This window comes from Engraulis encrasicolus, chromosome 21 (assembly GCF_034702125.1).
Source record: "Engraulis encrasicolus isolate BLACKSEA-1 chromosome 21, IST_EnEncr_1.0, whole genome shotgun sequence".
Taxonomy (NCBI): domain Eukaryota; kingdom Metazoa; phylum Chordata; class Actinopteri; order Clupeiformes; family Engraulidae; genus Engraulis; species Engraulis encrasicolus.
Window position 1 is genome coordinate 25808096 of NC_085877.1, and position 17593 is coordinate 25825688.

General features: G+C 39.2%; 1 long non-coding RNA gene across 1 annotated transcript; it reads left to right on the forward strand.

Moving 5' to 3' along the window:
* The first annotated feature begins 7956 nt into the window (after positions 1–7956).
* Positions 7957–14314, forward strand: LOC134437052 (uncharacterized). The gene is made up of 3 exons (XR_010032320.1): positions 7957–8040; positions 13126–13377; positions 14181–14314. It is a non-coding gene; the product is annotated as an uncharacterized LOC134437052 (long non-coding RNA).
* Positions 14315–17593: the final 3279 nt, after the last annotated feature.

Genomic DNA, 17593 nt, shown 5'->3' on the forward strand with positions numbered 1-17593 from the left:
CTGTATTTTTTAGACATACTGGTTCAAATAAATTCATTCTTTTTCAATGATGGTGATATCTCAAGATTGGTATGACCCTTTCAAGGCATTGTTCTTGTTCTTTTGCATTAACTCATTGTTGAATTTTGATCAGTGCAGTGCAATCACTGTCCTGCTGGAAGTCCAAAATCTGCTCAGCTTTAATTTTGTGACTGACACACTTGAACATTCTTTTGAAAAATCTGCTATTTGAAAGGAATTAGTGAGGCCCTCAACTGTAATAAGTTTTACAGTGTGTATGTGAGCCTTGCAGACCTATAGCAGGGTATATTTTAGGCGGATGTCAGAATGTATGTGTGCATTTTTTGCCATGTCCATCTCCCATAGCTAAGGTCAAATAACTCTAGCTCAGTCTCATCTGACCACAGTATGATTTCCCAAAATGCTTTGATGGATACACAGGAAAGCCTTTTTATACATCACCCATCCAATGAGCTTTTGCCTTGTGAAAAGTATGCGCGGAAGGACCCATGTCTAAGTCTGCACTATCAGCAGCTATGGTCTTGTAGTTGGGTCAAAGACGTCTTTGTCATTCAGTGTTACGACTGTAACTGCAAAAAAAACATGACTTTTAAATAGTTTCAAGTGAATGGANGACAGCCGAGGNTTTCATGAATTCCCTGCAACAATAAATAAATAAAAAGAGTCATGTTTTGTACAGTTACAGTCAGCAGAAAGCATCCGTTACACTGAATGACAATGCCATTTTGCACGTCTTTGACCCAGTTCTATGTAGGTGTTCTGTAGTGTGCCTGTTACCGTTCTTACCATCCTGTACCCATGCCTTTTTAACTATTTTGCAACAAACTGTACTTTCCTTTCACGTGGACCATTCCTGTGGCTTTGCAAGCTTTCCACTCAAATGGATTTCTACTTGTATTTCTGGCTGTGGAGAAACATTGTCCAAGACTTCCAGATTACTGTGTGTACCTTTCTCGTTATTCATAGTAATGAATTATCATTGTTTGAAGTTTGCAAAGAGTTGCTCAGAGCCCACTATATTGCCACTCCCCAAGACAGAACTTAGGACAAGCCTAGTCTGCTATTATGAATTATAAATGACATTTTAATGACCAATCACTTCTGTCTTAGTGACTGAAGGGATTCCAAAGTCATTAAAACCAGTTTGTGCTGCAAAGGTGAGCTCTACTTCATATTAATGGAATAACCTCTTTGGGGTGCCCATATTTATGCACATGCCCATTTTTGTTTAAATCCACATAAAATTGTTTCTGTTACACCTATTAAAATTCTTCCACTGCTGAAATGTTTCTCTTTCCCTACAGTTTAACATATGTTAAAATGAAGTTAATACTTTAAAAGCTCAATGAGAAATAAATCAATGTAATGATTTTCCAAAAGGGTGCCCAAACTTTCTCATGGCACTGTATATCACTGATATGCCCACAGGTTCAGCAACTCCAAAAGCCTGCAGACAAGGACTGAATATACAGTACCAACCCCACCATTCACAGTATGGCTAACGAACGGTTGAATGAAGCAGAGTGCTCAAAATTGTATAATATTGCAGCTCATAATATAGCTCTCTTGTGTTGACAGCTGTTCCAAGCCCAGAGAAACCAGCAGTGATATCAGCGACCACAACATCTGCCAAGATAAAGTGGGCTTCACCAGGAGGACTGCAAGGGCTTGCACCCAAGTTTCTACTCAATATAGAAGGACGTGAAATTCCTTCAAATTCATGTGACTACCATATCCAAAACCTGATGCCAGGCTCTGACTATACAGTCAACATATGCACTGTTCTTAAGGCCATGAAGAGTCAACCTGTTTCAGTTGAAATCCATACACGTGAGTGTCATACTATTATATAAATATAATTCAATATATGAAGGGTTTATTTGCAAAACGGTGTATCTCCATTTTTTGACTTTTGCATTTTATTATTGAAAATGGCTGTTCAGTAGTCCGATCACCTATGTGTGAATTCTTACCGTTCAAATATTTTGAGAACATACATTTTAACCTATATAAAATGCATTTTGCAACGCAATTCAGTGGTATGCCCAATACAAAAATGTCAATTTCCCAACATTCTACAAAATGGAGATACACCGTTTTGCAAATAAACCCTTCATATACAATTCAATTACAAATAAAGATGAGTTGTTTCTGTGTGGTAAACAAAATATAAAACAAAAGCACCAACAAAAATACTTGACCAACACAGCATTTTAGCACTTGAGCAGGAAATGAATTCGGTCTGTTTTTAAAATCAGCATGTTATTGTATTAGGACCATGGGCACACAGTATTCTGCAGTACCACCTATTTAAGTAGTGCCACAGTGTGTATCTGTATTGAGGTTCATTTTTTTTTGGGACAGTGGTTCCATTACCAGAGAATCCAGAAGTGGTCTCAGTGACTGCAACATCTTCTGAGATCAAATGGACCTCACCACGTGGACTCCACAACATTACCCACAGTTTCTTGGTCAGTGTTAATGGCATTGATACATCCACAACTTCATGCTACATGAACATCCCAGACCTTGAGCCAGGGACGAAATACACTGCAAGCATCTGCACTGAGCTCAGTAAACAATTTAGTAAACCCGTCTCAATTAACCTCAAAACTAAAGGTGAGTGCCATCATCTGAATAGAGCCAAATCGCTCTGGACATAGGAGTTAGTTAGTTAGTTAGTTAGTTAGTTAGTTAGTTAGTTAGTTAGAGCTTTATTTGTCCCCGTGGGGCAATTGTTCTTGCATTTCACTCGCTGGCACAATACACATAAGACACAGCAGACAAGCACATATAACATAAAAACATAGAACACATAAATTGGTAATGGAAAATGGTCAGCAAGGCAATGTCGTCACAAAAAGTTTTCCAACAGGTAAATTATTGGATTGTTGTTTTTGCCAACCATTGCCAGAGTAGCTTACATTGTGTATTTATTAGCTCTTGAGTGTTTCCTTATCTTGGCAATATCTGTAATATGCCACTGTGTTTGTACCGTGCTATGCTTAACTCATTGGCTGCCTTAGCCGTCGAGTGACGTCATTTCGAATAGTGAAGCCCCCTGCCTTCGACGTCCTTCGCCGATAATTGCGTTTTTTTACAGCCACGCCTTGAGGACGGTCTGACCTATGTTGTGTATTAATTTCACGCCTCTAGTCATGTTCTAACTGTTCCTGTAGGTGGCAGAAGTGTCCTTAGGAACAGTCAGGGCAGGGCATTAGCTCACATCAAGAGGAAATGTCAAGACAAAAACATCCCTTTTTACTATTATAATCTCAAAAGTAGCATAGCAAAATCATTTTTGAAAGTATAGCACCTGTGACAGTAGTCTACTTTCTTGCCCTCTGATTTTAACACAGGTATTCTACTGATTTTAGTGTCAGAGCCTGACAAAAAAAAAAAAACTTCCTCTCATGATCAAAATACACCCCCCTGTTGCCATCTAGCTAGTAGGCATTGTAACTAGCTTGCCCAAAATACACCATGTTCAACCAGAGATGATCTGTGTGGCAACTGTTTCATTTTGGATAATGTGATCAGCCTACACAACATCAGGATGATGTGTACAAAAGATCATCTAACAGGAAAATGCACGGGACTTGTGGTCACCTCGGTTGGGAATGTTTGGCTATTGTTTGCTACGCTAGCTAGCTAGCACGAAATCGCTAACAACTTACAACTAAGCCTAAATAAAGGAGCCTTGGTAAGTCAACTATTTTTACTCATTCTACAGTTGCAGTTGTGGATCTGTATAGTATGATCAGCTTACTGTATCATCAAAAAGACAGGGGGGTTGCAGATTCTTGGAACAGAGTAGGCTAGCCTTTGTGTCTGGTCAGATACATTCAGCTCACATTGAGAAAGCATTGCACTTAGCCTCAGACCAGCCAGCCTTCCTCACTCCAATCGGCTTGTGAAATGTTGGATATGTGATCAGTACTTTATCAAAAGAAAATTCATTGAACAATATATGACAAGATCACTATAGCAGAAACATGATGACTGTAATCATCAATCTGCAAATTGTCCGCTCTGCCAAAGAAGCAGCAGTAAGCTAAGTTGTGCTGCCTGCCTGCCTGCCTCTCAGTTCACATGGTACAGGAGGAAACAAATCAGCTGTGGTTTGTTCCCCAACGAGAGGACTACAGGCTAAACAGAGGGACTATGAGACAGTATTTCTGTGAGTTTAGTATTTCACATGAGTTACATGCACCTGCTGTCATGATCCATTGTGCGCGCCAGCAACAAACCAAAACACTCTTGTTTTCAAGCCCACCCCGTTATATTTCAGTACATTATTAGGTTAAAAAGACCATACAAACGATCTTTTGTTCTGGCTACAGATGACAGGAGACTCTGTAATAGCATCTGATAGGTTTGGAGTTGTTAGGACGGTGTCATTATGAGCAAAAACACTTGCAATTATAGGTCAACTTCAAATGGCGTTTTCTCAGCTTTTTGGCTAGAAAACAGCATTTTGGCGAATTCCACTTATTTTCAACAGATGATTATGAAAGAACGGAAAGGGGTAGAGAGACACCGTTTTTTTCTGATGACAGATGAGCGTCTAATCTGTGTTTTGATAGGTATGGTGTTGACATAGACACAGAACTCAATTTTCTGTGAGCCTCCAAAAAACACCCAAAATGCTGAAAAATCTCTGGCACTCTGGGTTACTCTTTTATGAAAATGGCTGGCAGCCAATGAGTTAATAGAGTGTTCAAATTTATATCATAATGTAATCTTGTATTATATCAGTTGTTTGTTGGGAATTTTGGCCAGGGTATCGTTTTTGAGAGTTAGACTGTAAATAAATCTGAGCACGATATTGTATATAATGTAATGTAATATAATGTATGCCTTTTCTGACAGTGGTGCCACCACCAGAGGTGCCAAAAGTGGTCTCACAGAATGCTGCATCTGCTGAGATTGAATGGACCTCACCAGGTGAACTCGTAAACATCCCTCACAGCTTCAAAGTGAATGTTAATGGCACTGATAGGTCCACAACTTCATGTTACATGAAAATCCCAGACCTGCAGCCAGGCACTGAATACACAGCCGGGGTTCAAACTGAGCTAAATGGGCACTTCAGTGAAGCTGTCCCCATCAAGATTATTACAGGTGAGTGCCATCATCTGCCAGCTTACATCATTTGTTGGCTTCAGTGGCAACGTAGAGGAAATGAGGTATAGTTTATCACAGAAGTGAATACACCCCTCACATTTCTGTAGATTTGTAAGTATACCTGTTCATGGGACAACACTAAAGAAATTTCCCTTTTACAGAATGAAAAGTAGCAAGTAATGTTTGCAGCATTATATCAGTTGTTCATTGGGAATTTCGACCAGGGTATTGTTGTTGATGTTGTGTAGCAATGCTGAGGACATGAGAGTTGGACCGTTAATAAATCTGAGCACTATATAATATCATTAGAGCTGTAACAATATTGTATCGAACCAAGAAATCGCAATACACAGAGTCACAATACTGTACCCGATGCAAGGAGTCGGTATCGTGATAAGGCCTTTCAAAGTTCTGTTACCACACAATATGATTATTGTTATTTTTAAGCTATTATTAAATATTGGTAGCCTCTTGTTACCTATTCTACCTATAAAATGTCATGTTTTTTATTTCTAATTTTACTATACAATGTTGGCAAATGGGAAAAAAGTAACTTAATTTATTTAGAAAGATACAGTACATTTCAAATATCGTGGGGTGTATTGAACCGTAGGTCAAAAATGGTGATATGGACCAAATCGTGAGTTGAATGCATCAATACAGCCCTAAATATACAGCAATGTAATATTTGCATTTTCTGACAGTGGTGCCACCACCAGAGGTGCCAAAAGTGGTCTCACAGAATGCTGCATCTGCTGAGATTGAATGGACCTCACCAGGTGAACTCGTAAACATTCCTCACACCTTCAGAGTGAAGGTTAATGGAACTGATAGGTCCACAACTGCATGTTACATGAAAATCCCAGACCTGCAGCCAGGCACTGAATACACAGCCGGGGTTCAAACTGAGCTAAATGGGCACTTCAGTGAAGCTGTCCACATCAAGATCATTACAGGTGAGTGCCATCATCTGCCAGCAATGTGTTTTACAACAGGTAAATTATTGGATTGTTGTTTTTGCCAATCAATGCCAGAGAGTAGCTTACATTGTGTATTTATTAGCTCTTGAGTGTTTACTTATCTTGGCAATATCTGTAATAGGCCACTGTGTTTGTACCGTGCTATGTTTAATAGAGCGTTCAAATTTATATCATAATGTAATCTTGTATTATATCAGTTGTTTATTGGGAATTTTGGCCAGGGTATCGTTTTTGAGAGTTGGACTGTAAATAAATCTGAGCACTATATTGTATATACCGGTAATGTAATGTAATATAATGTATGCCTTTTCTGACAGTGGTGCCACCACCAGAGGTGCCAAAAGTGGTCTCACAGAATGCTGCATCTGCTGAGATTGAATGGTCCTCACCAGGTGAACTCGTAAACATCCCTCACAGCTTCAGAGTGAAGGTTAATGGCACTGATAGGTCCACAACTTCATGTTACATGAAAATCCCAGACCTGCAGCCAGGCACTGAATACACAGCCGGGGTTCAAACTGAGCTAAATGGGCACTTCAGTGAAGCTGTCCACATCAAGATCATTACAGGTGAGTGCCATCATCTGCCAGCTTACATCATTTGTTGGCTCCAGTGGCAACGTAGAGGAAATGAGGAAGTATAGTTTATCACAGAAGTGAATACACCACTCACATTTCTGTAGATTTGTAAGTATACCTGTTCATGGGACAACACTAAAGAAATTTCCCTTTTACAGAATGAAAAGTAGTAAGTAATGTATGCAGCATTATATCAGTTGTTCATTGGGAATTTCGACCAGGGTATTGTTGTTGATGTTGCTTAGCAATGCTGAGGACATGAGAGTTGGACCGTTAATAAATCTGAGCACTATATAATATAATTACATCTGTAACAATGTTGTATCTAACCAAGAAATCGCAATACGCAGAATCACAATACTGTACATGATGCAAGAAGTCGGTATCGTGATAAGGCCTTTCAAAGCTCTGTTACCACACGATATGATTATTGTTATTTTTAAGCTATTATTAAATATTGGTAGCCTCTTGTTACCTATTCTACCTATAAAATGTCATGGTTTTTATTTATAGTCTTACTATACAATGTTGGCAAATGTGAAAAAGCGACTTAATTTATTTAGAAAGATACATTCCAAATATCGTGGGGTGTATTGGTGATATGGACCAAATCGTGAGTTGAATGCATCAATACAGCCCTAAATATACAGTAATGTAATGTATGCATTTTCTGACAGTGGTGCCACCACCAGAGGTGCCAAAAGTGGTCTCACAGAATGCTGCATCTGCTGAGATTGAATGGACCTCACCAGGTGAACTCGTAAACATCCCTCACAGCTTCAGAGTGAAGGTTAATGGCCTTGATAGGTCCACAAATTCATGTTACATGAAAATCCCAAACCTGCAGCCAGGCACTGAATACACAGCCAGGGTTCAAACTGAGCTAAATGGGCACTTCAGTGAAGCTGTCCCCATCAAGATTATTACAGGTGAGTGCCATCATCTGCCAGCAATGTTGACTCCAGTGGCAACGCAGAGGAATTTATACTCTGAAGATGTGTATTTTACTTCTGAATCGTTGCTGGAAAATGTTCAAGATGTTTTCAGAAGAGCTTAACACTGTATTTTTGTGACAGTGGTACCAATGCCAGAGAAGCCTGAACAGGTCTCAGTGACTGCAACATCTTCTGAGATCAAATGGACCTCACCACGTGAACTCCATAACATTCCACACAGTTTCTTGGTCAACGTCAATGATGGCCCTGATACACCCTCAACTACATGCAACATGAACATCAAAGGCCTGCAACCAAGCACTGAATACATAGCAAGGATCCGCACTGTGGTTCATGGGGGATTGAGTGAAGCTGTCCCCATTAAGATCCTTACAAAAGGTGAGTGCCATCATCTGTGTTAATCTCAGTCCTGAATAGTCCAAGATAGTTTCTGGATTTTCCCTGGAGTGCTAAATTTAACATTTTGCTGCCAGTGCCAGAAAAGTCCAAAGTTGAGTCAGTGACTGTAACATCTGTTGAGATCAAATGGACTTCACCATGTGAACGGCTACAGCATCAAACTGTTTTCTTGGTCAACGTTAAGGTAACACTTTATTTTAGGGACACATCTATTAGCACTAATACATAAAATATTAATGCATGTGTAAGTAACTTGTAAGGCATGTACTAAGCAAAATAAGACAGTTGTTAAGCATGTATTCACAAATGTCTTGTTCATGCACAATAAGGGATTTATTACCAATATAACCTTAGTAAGGACCTAGTAGACCTAGATTTCTATTTATGTGTAAGCAGTAAGGGCCAGAATACAATGTGTATAAGCTCCTGGTACACTGTGTGAACAAACCCTGAACAGTGTGAAAACAGATGTGGAATAAAGGTACCTATTCTAAAGTGATGCATTGCTCAGCCCAGATGGCTTAGGGCCCCCGCACTACCTAGGGGCCCTACTCTACGCCCCCCCCCCCCGGGAAGCAAAGTGTAAGAACATTTCAAATTCTACATCAGTCTCAGTAGGTATGAAGATCTCACTTATTCTACTCATTATATTAATAAGTAATTGGAAGCATTATATAGGGTCATTTCACGTGAAATCAGACACTTTGGGACCCGACCGACCCGGATTTCAATCATACTTGGTGTGCCTTTTCAGTAGCAAGGTAGCACCCCAGAACTGCATTGGTTTGAATCTGACACTAATATTAAGGGAGAAACAGACTAGGAAAGGTTCACATGTGAGGGTAGGACACTATACATTCAGCCTTGAATATATCAGTCAGTGTTAGTCACAAAAAGATGCCTGTGGTGTTGTTTGAAAGCTCTTTTCTGGCTCTACATAGTACACAATCACCTTGGAATACAACTACTCTCAGAATATGAATTATGATAAATTGAAAAATTAAAAATTGAATATCTAAAAAACTCATATTTTAAAATGGCCAGTTCCTTGTCCAAACGTAGCCGGCAATGTCATGAGCAGCACCTTAAATGCTGGTGTTCGGTTTGTTATTCATTTCAGAGAGAATTTGACTCACAAATATGGCATCATACAGACCACTTACTAATAATATGGTAATACCATAGTAGCATCACATGACAAAACAAAAACAAAACAAAAATGGTCAGTGTCCATGGTCCCAGGTTTCAGAAACTAAGGCAGATGTCCATTTATACATACCAAATGATGATATGTGAATGTTTGAACATTCCTTCTCTGTGTACCTGTGCCATCTTCCCTTTACCGTACTTTAAAGAGATAATCAATGGCTACACTCTCATTTTGTACTCTACCAGTGCATTTTAAGCAACAGCTGTGTCTTTTGTAGATAATGTATAAGTACGTCCCGTTGCAGTTACAGGTTCCACTACCAGAAGCACATCCTGATGATCCATGACAAGTCTATCTGGTCTGAAGGGAAAAGTGAAGGATGGAGATGGCCCATGAGGATGCAGGAAGTTCAGTTTCACCTCTCCAGTGCTTGGCATACATTCCTCAGCACATGCTAGCCACCAGTTGCCATCATATACAGCTACAACATACCCTTTGATGCTTGAAAATGTAACACATTCCTTTACTGAGCTCACTCTTTCAACTCTGCCTTCTCTGAATGCTCAAAATGGCCTAACTTCCACTGTGTCCATTGACAATGGGCAGAAGCTGTGTAGTTTTTGAGTACCTGGAATAGTTCTTGCAGATTCAAACCTTTTCAACAAGTTCTCAGCTTCATGATGGTACATATCTGTTGTGGCAAACTGGCAATGGATGTTCTTGACATTATCCTTGACAAATTCAAACAGTTGGTATGGCGTTACAATTTAATTGTCAATAGGACGTTGCAGACTTCCTGCACAACTTAAGAACCTTAAAATTACAACAAATTTGTGCCACCACGAGGCAGATTTTCACATACCTGCAGAGTGGCACTTTTTTGCCACATCACATGGCAAAGGTCCATGTGATGGCGTTGGAGGGACAGTTAAATGGCTTGCTGCACGAGCAAGTCTGCAACGTCCTATTGACAATTAAATTATAACGCCATACCAACTGTTTGAATTTGTCAAGGATAATGTCAAGAACATCCATTGCCAGTTTGCCACAACAGAGATGTACCATCATGAAGCTGAGAACCTGTTGAAAAGGTTTGAATCTGCAAGAACTATTCCAGGTACTCAAAAACTACACAGCTTCTGCCCATTGTCAATGGACACAGTGGAAGTTAGGCCATTTTGAGCATTCAGAGAAGGCAGAGTTGAAAGAGTGAGCTCAGTAAAGGAATGTGTTACATTTTCAAGCATCAAAGGGTATGTTGTAGCTGTATATGATGGCAACTGGTGGCTAGCATGTGCTGAGGAATGTATGCCGAGCACTGGAGAGGTGAAACTGAACTTCCTGCATCCTCATGGGCCATCTCCATCCTTCACTTTTCCCTTCAGACCAGATAGACTGTCATGGATCATCAGGATGTGCTTCTGGTAGTGGAACCTGTAACTGCAACGGGACATACTTATACATTATCTACAAAAGACACAGCTGCTGCTTCAAATGCACTGGTAGAGTACAAAATGAGAGTGTAGCCATTGATTATCTCTTTAAAGTACGGTAAAGGGAAGATGGCACAGGTACACAGAGAAGGAATGTTCAAACATTCACATATCATCATTTGGTATGTATAAATGGACATATGCCTTAGTTTCTGAAACCTGGGACCATGGACACTGACCATTTTTGTTTTGTTTTTGTTTTGTCATGTGATGCTACTATGGTATTACCATATTATTAGTAAGTGGTCTGTATGATGCCATATTTGTGAGTGAAATTCTCTCTGAAATGAATAACAAACCGAACACCAGCATTTAAGGTGCTGCTCATGACATTGCCGGCTACGTTTGGACAAGGAACTGGCCATTTTAAAATATGAGTTTTTTAGATATTCAATTTTTAATTTTTCAATTTATCATAATTCATATTCTGAGAGTAGTTGTATTCCAAGGTGATTGTGTACTATGTAGAGCCAGAAAAGAGCTTTCAAACAACACCACAGGCATCTTTTTGTGACTAACACTGACTGATATATTCAAGGCTGAATGTATAGTGTCCTACCCTCACATGTGAACCTTTCCTAGTCTGTTTCTCCCTTAATATTAGTGTCAGATTCAAACCAATGCAGTTCTGGGGTGCTACCTTGCTACTGAAAAGGCACACCAAGTATGATTGAAATCCGGGTCGGTCGGGTCCCAAAGTGTCTGATTTCACGTGAAATGACCCTATAGCAAGAATTGGACGTAAAGTTATCAATGACGGTGGGTGGTGAGATGTCATTTTTTTCATACACCAATTAGTTTTAATTGTAAAAACCCTACAATAAATGCAGAATATAACGATGAGTAATAGTTTGGAAGCGAAACTAAGATATTCCTTTCTGATAAATAAGTTAATGTTTGAGAAACTTAGCTACAAGAAGTGCAGTGCATGATGGGTACGCCCTTAGTCAGAAATGCAATGCATGGCCAATGCAGCAATGATAATATTTCTGTTGTTACGTACATGGCAAATTGTTTGGATAGCAACTAAATTTCACAAGTGAGGGGAGGAGCTAAGGACGTAGGCTCAGAGCTGGGTAGGTTGTCTGTTGGCCTAGATTGCGTACCCATCATGCACTGCACTTCTTGAAGCTAATGTTCTCAAACATTCACTTAATTATCACAAAAGAGTAGTTTAGTTTTGCTTCAAAACTATTATTCTAATGTCCTGCATTCATTTTGGGTTTTTTTTTTTTACAATTAAAACTCGTGGTACATGAAAAAAAAATTACATCTCACCAACCCACCGCCATTGACAAGTGTACGTTAAATCCTTGCTATATATAGGCTCTTGTTACCTCCCTCACATTGATATGAACAAGAGAAAACTAGATGACTCAACTGGGTAAGTGTTAATTATTTGATATACACTTACACTTTGTAGATCAGGGGGGCTAGGTAGTGCAGGCCTGGGTGGTGTGGGGGCCCTAGGACTTTGGTAGTGCAGAGGCCCTGAGCCATCTGGGCTGACCAATGCATCACTTTAGAATAGGGACCCTTATTCTGCATCTGTTTTCACACTGTTCAGGGTTTGTTCACACAGTGTGTCGGGAGCTTATACACATTGTATTCTGCCACTTACTACTTACTAATAAATAGAAATATAGGCTTACTGGTCCTTACTAAGGTTATATTAGTAATAAATCCCTACTTGGGCATGAACAAGACATTTGTGAATACATGCTTAACAACTGTCTTATTTTGCTTAGTACATGCCTTACAAGTTACTTACACAGGCATTAATATTGTATGTATTAGTGCTAATAGATGTGTCCCTAAAATAAAGTGTTACCAACGTTAATTATGTCACTGATATGTCCACAGGTTCAGCAACACCAAAAGCCTGCAGACAAGCACTGAATATACATACCACCCCCACCATAGAGCTTGAAAGTCCCACCCCTTAGTTTCGCATTTCACAGGACCTAAGCTGACCATCTAACAACATGGTAGCGAGTAAATATCTTTTCATTTCAGTCATTATATGCACTGGGCTACAAATATGCCGTTGAAGAGGCTAGATATAAATTATTCATGCAGAAGTATCAATATATTGTTCCGAGGGCGTCTGCATGAAAAATGTGAAGAAACACACCCTTCTAAAACGTGTTTCGTATGAAAAATTAAACAAAAATATCAGAAACATATGTGGAGCTCGTGGCACAATTTGAAGGGGATCGAAATATCATTTTAATACCGCCATTGGATTACATGCTACGTTTTTTTTTTTTCTAAAAATGCCGTTGAGGTCCTATGAAATCGGGGTAAGTGATGTCACTTTCAAGCTCTATCCACAGTATGGTTGATGAACGGTTGAATGATGCAGAGTGTTGAAAATTGTATAATATTGTAGCTCATAATATAACCTTGTTCTGTTGACAGCTGTTCCAAGCCCAGAGAAGCCAGCAGTGATATCAGCGACCACAACATCTGCCAAGATAAAGTGGGCTTCACCAGGAGGACTGCAAGGGCTTGCACCCAGTTTTCTACTCAATATAGAAGGACGTGAAATTACTACAAATTCATGTGACTACCATATCCAAAACCTTAAGCCAGGCTCTGACTACACAGTCAACATATACGCTGTTCTGAAGGCCAGGAAGAGTCAACCTGTTTCGGTTGAAATCCATACACGTGAGTGTCATACTATTATATAAATATAATTCAATTACAAATAAGGATGAGTGGTTTGTGTACTAGACATCTGCTTTGAGTGTGGTGAACAAAATATAAAACAAAAGCACCAACAAAAACACTTGACCAACACAGCATTTTAGCTCCCGAGCATGAAATGAATTCGATCTGTTTTTAAAATCAGCATGTTATTGTATTAGGACCATGGGCACACAGGATTCTGCAGTACCACCTATTTAAGTAGTGCCACAGTGTGTATCTGTATTGAGGTTCATTTTTTTTTGGGACAGTGGTTCCATCACCAGAGAATCCAGAAGTGGTCTCAGTGACTGCAACATCTTCTGAGATCAAATGGACCTCACCACGTGGACTCCTCAACATTCAACACAGTTTCTTGGTCAAAGTTAATGGCACTCATAAACCTACAACATCAGACAACATGAACATCTCAGACCTTGAGCCAGGGACGAAATATGCCGCAAGCATCTGTACTGTGCTCAGTAAACAATTTAGTAAACCTGTCTCAATTAACTTCAAAACTAGAGGTGAGTGCCATCATCTGAGTAGAGCCAAATCGCTCTAGACATACGAGGTAGAATGTACAGCAATCTGGAGACATATACAGTAGTGTAGTGCATTTCATTAGAACCTGTCTACACATATATTTATATTTTTGTTAACATGAAAAATATTTGTTTTTAAAAAAATGCATGCAAACTAGGCCTTGGTCATCCATAGTTTGTGCATTGCAGAAATGGTTTAAAATGTTTTCTAGAGTACTAAATATGTTTTTTTTTGGACAGAGGTGCCACCACCAGAAAACGTGAAAGAGGTCTCAGTTTCTGAAACATCTGCTGAGTTGATATGGACCTCACCACGTGAACTCCATAACATCGAACACAGTTTTGTGGTGAAAATTAACAATGGACCTGAGAAACCCACAACATGAACATCTCAGACCTTGAGCCAGGGACGAAATACACCATCGGTATCTTCACTAAAGTCGGCCAGACACTGAGTAAACCAGTGCAGCTTAAGGTCCAAACAGGTGAGGTCTGCTATAATAAGCAATACGCACACAACCAAACATTCTGATTTGCTCCTGTCATAGAGGTAATGTGGCATCCTAAAATTGCCTCTCAATAGCATTTCACTCTGCCTTTGAACCAGTGTCGTCATGACACCGCATTTTGTCGTTTCATACCATGTGACAGATCATAGCTCATTTCATGATCATTTAGTATTTTTCATTTACGGTTTGTATATGTAAAAAAAAACCTACTTTTCCTACCACACAGAACCTTTTAAGAAAAAACCCATGTCATGGTAAGTTATTTCATGTGTCTTTTTAAAAAAAGTTATGACCTCAGCATTATAGTATGTGAATTAGATCATTAGTAATGATTCTGAAGTGTCCTCTATTAAGAAAATGAATTAAATCTGTTTTAGTATGTGCTGGAACACTATCCCCATGCTACCGCCAATTCTACAAGCATATGTGCTCAGATAGATTTTTTTAAACTTAATAGTAGGAGTGTAACCATTACATTGAAATGTACTGAAAGCTTCACTTAGCTGAAGCTAATTACTGGTAGTATTACAGAAATTAATTTAGTTTTTGTGCTTCCTTAACTTTCCTTAGGTTTGGATTGTGAGTTGTTTACCAAAAGATGTTGCCTCAAGTCATGACAAGAAATCCAAATCCAAACACGCAGTTTGTTTTCTTGTTTTTGTTGTTGTTCACTGCTGTGACTTAACTTAAGTCTTTGTTAAGGAGTCCGTGACTTCCACCTGATGCGACATTTGTATATCGCATGTACTGTACAATATATTGCAAGGACCTTGCGTGCTTCAATCATTTAAACAATACATCCATACACAGTGTCTATAGTATAGTAAATTTGCTTTCGGTCTGTCTTGTTCTGTGTGTGCATTAGCACTATCATTTTGTAAATTGTACTGTAAGAAAATTATGCATTTTTGAATCACATTCTTCAAATGTATTGCATGTAACACATTTTGAAATGAAAAATATTGTAGGCTGTCATGTGCAAATACGGATCAATAATGTCAATAAATAAATAAATATGAACAAAACTACGGTATAAAATAAGTGTGGTGGCACAATAAAGTTTAAGTATACACATTGTCATACACATTTGTATAACATTTATCATAGCAATCTTCCGAATTTCACCCAGCAGCTGTAACAACGTAATTGATTAGGGAGGCTGTTGAAATCAAACTTACCCATGACAAGCCCCCCTAGTAGATTCTAGCCAATGGGTAGGGAGTTGGATGCAGATCACATGGTCTCAGGTTCAAACCCCACTCTTACCAATCTTTTCCTCTCACCACGGCTGAAATACCCTTGTGCAAGGCACCTATTCCCACACTGCTCCAGGGATTGTAACTAATACAAAGTCGTTTTGGATGAGTGTAATGTAATGTAATGTTAAAAAAAACATCTATTCTCACTCAGAGTGACTGGTGTGGTGTTCTAAATCTTTTGGCCGGTAATACAAGCAAAATACTGGAGGATGTTTGATGTCATAGTTTTCTTCCTGGAATAAATTAAAAAATAGCTATTAAAAGGGAACTTTTTCCTCAGATCTATACTGTAATCCCAGCCGTTTATTTGTGATTTGAGTTAAGAATCTAGAAACCTACTTTGTACTTTTAATTTCAACAAAAGCCCCTTTACCTAGCTGTGAAATAAATGATGCCACCTTGTGGCACCCTTGTGGCTTTGCACACTCGGGTCAATTGCTTTCAGTTTCATTTCCTGAAAATTCTTTGGAGCACGAGAGGAAAAGCTGCCCTATTGTCCTAACCCGTGAAGGTAAGTTTGCATGATACTGTGAAAACAATAATGTTCTAACCATATTTTCTGTCGCGACATCAGCATTGGCCTTATGGTAGGCCTAAAGGCCATGAAGAAAATAGAAGTAGTAACATTTACAGTAGTAACAACTACTCATTCTTTAATGAATAGCCCACTCACTGCTTCATTGGGAAGTCATTCTTATGATTTGCAAGTTCAGTTGCACTGTTCTAACCCTGTGCTCCTTTAGACTAAGTTTTGGTTATATCTGCATGTTATACACATCCAGGTGGAAAATCCAGTTTAATGGATACGCCTGTCTTTTAGGCCTGCCACTGGAGACTGTCTTGCAGGGGAATTCCCTTGGATCACCAGGCTTACTGGTATGAAATGTGTTGTAACACGCTTTGTTTTGTTGATGATATGTTGTTTTAATACAGGTACAATTGTTACGAGGCATTCTTGAGGACTTACACTGACATTTCTTCTCCTCTTCCTCCTCATCCTTCTCCTCATCATTGTATCACTTAATTATCATAATATTAGAAAGAAATTGATGGTAAAATGTATTAAGTCACGTAATTTTGTTGCTGTGTGGTCATAATATTATGATCATAGCCTCATATTTTCATATATTATGCAGATATGAGATAACGTGTAATGACAATATCCACCACATGCATTCATAATTCAACAGCAACCTACTCATATCGTTATTTCTTTATTTTTCAGTAGGCCCTACCCTGACACCTTGAAGGTCCATGAAATATCTCCATCATGAGTAGCCAGTGTGAGGCTGAGGATGCCGCCAAGGAGACCTCCTCAGAGCCGATGGATGAAGCCAGCTCAGCACACAATGGGAGTCAGGACAAGGACACAAATCCCAGCAGGTCTGTACATGTGCACCCCTGTGAGTTCAGCGAAACTGAAAACACAAGGAGAGGTCAATCCCAGCAAGTCGAAACAAATGGTAGATCCGCTGTGCCACGTCTGGTGATTGGGTGAGGAGAATCTTTCTATCAGTCAGTTAGTTTGAAAACATCAGTAAGGGTATGAAATGGAAACTGGGATTGTTTTGGCAAGGCCATAACGTCTAATGATTTATATACCATACTGTATGTGTTCTGCAAATATGGTATAGTGACTTAAATGATAACTTCAGCCAATTTCAACATGCAGTTGTAATGCTCACACTACCCTGCCTTTTCTGAGATCTTGGTCATTGTAATGGGGACAGGTGTTTGTTTACATGTGAAAGAAAACATCTTGATTTATTCCCAAAAACATCCAAAAGGTAATTCAACATCAAAGACAACTAGCAAACAGAGATACCTTTTGGGAAAATATTTGGAGTAGGCCTATGTTAAGAAAGTGTTTAATGTAAACAAGGGC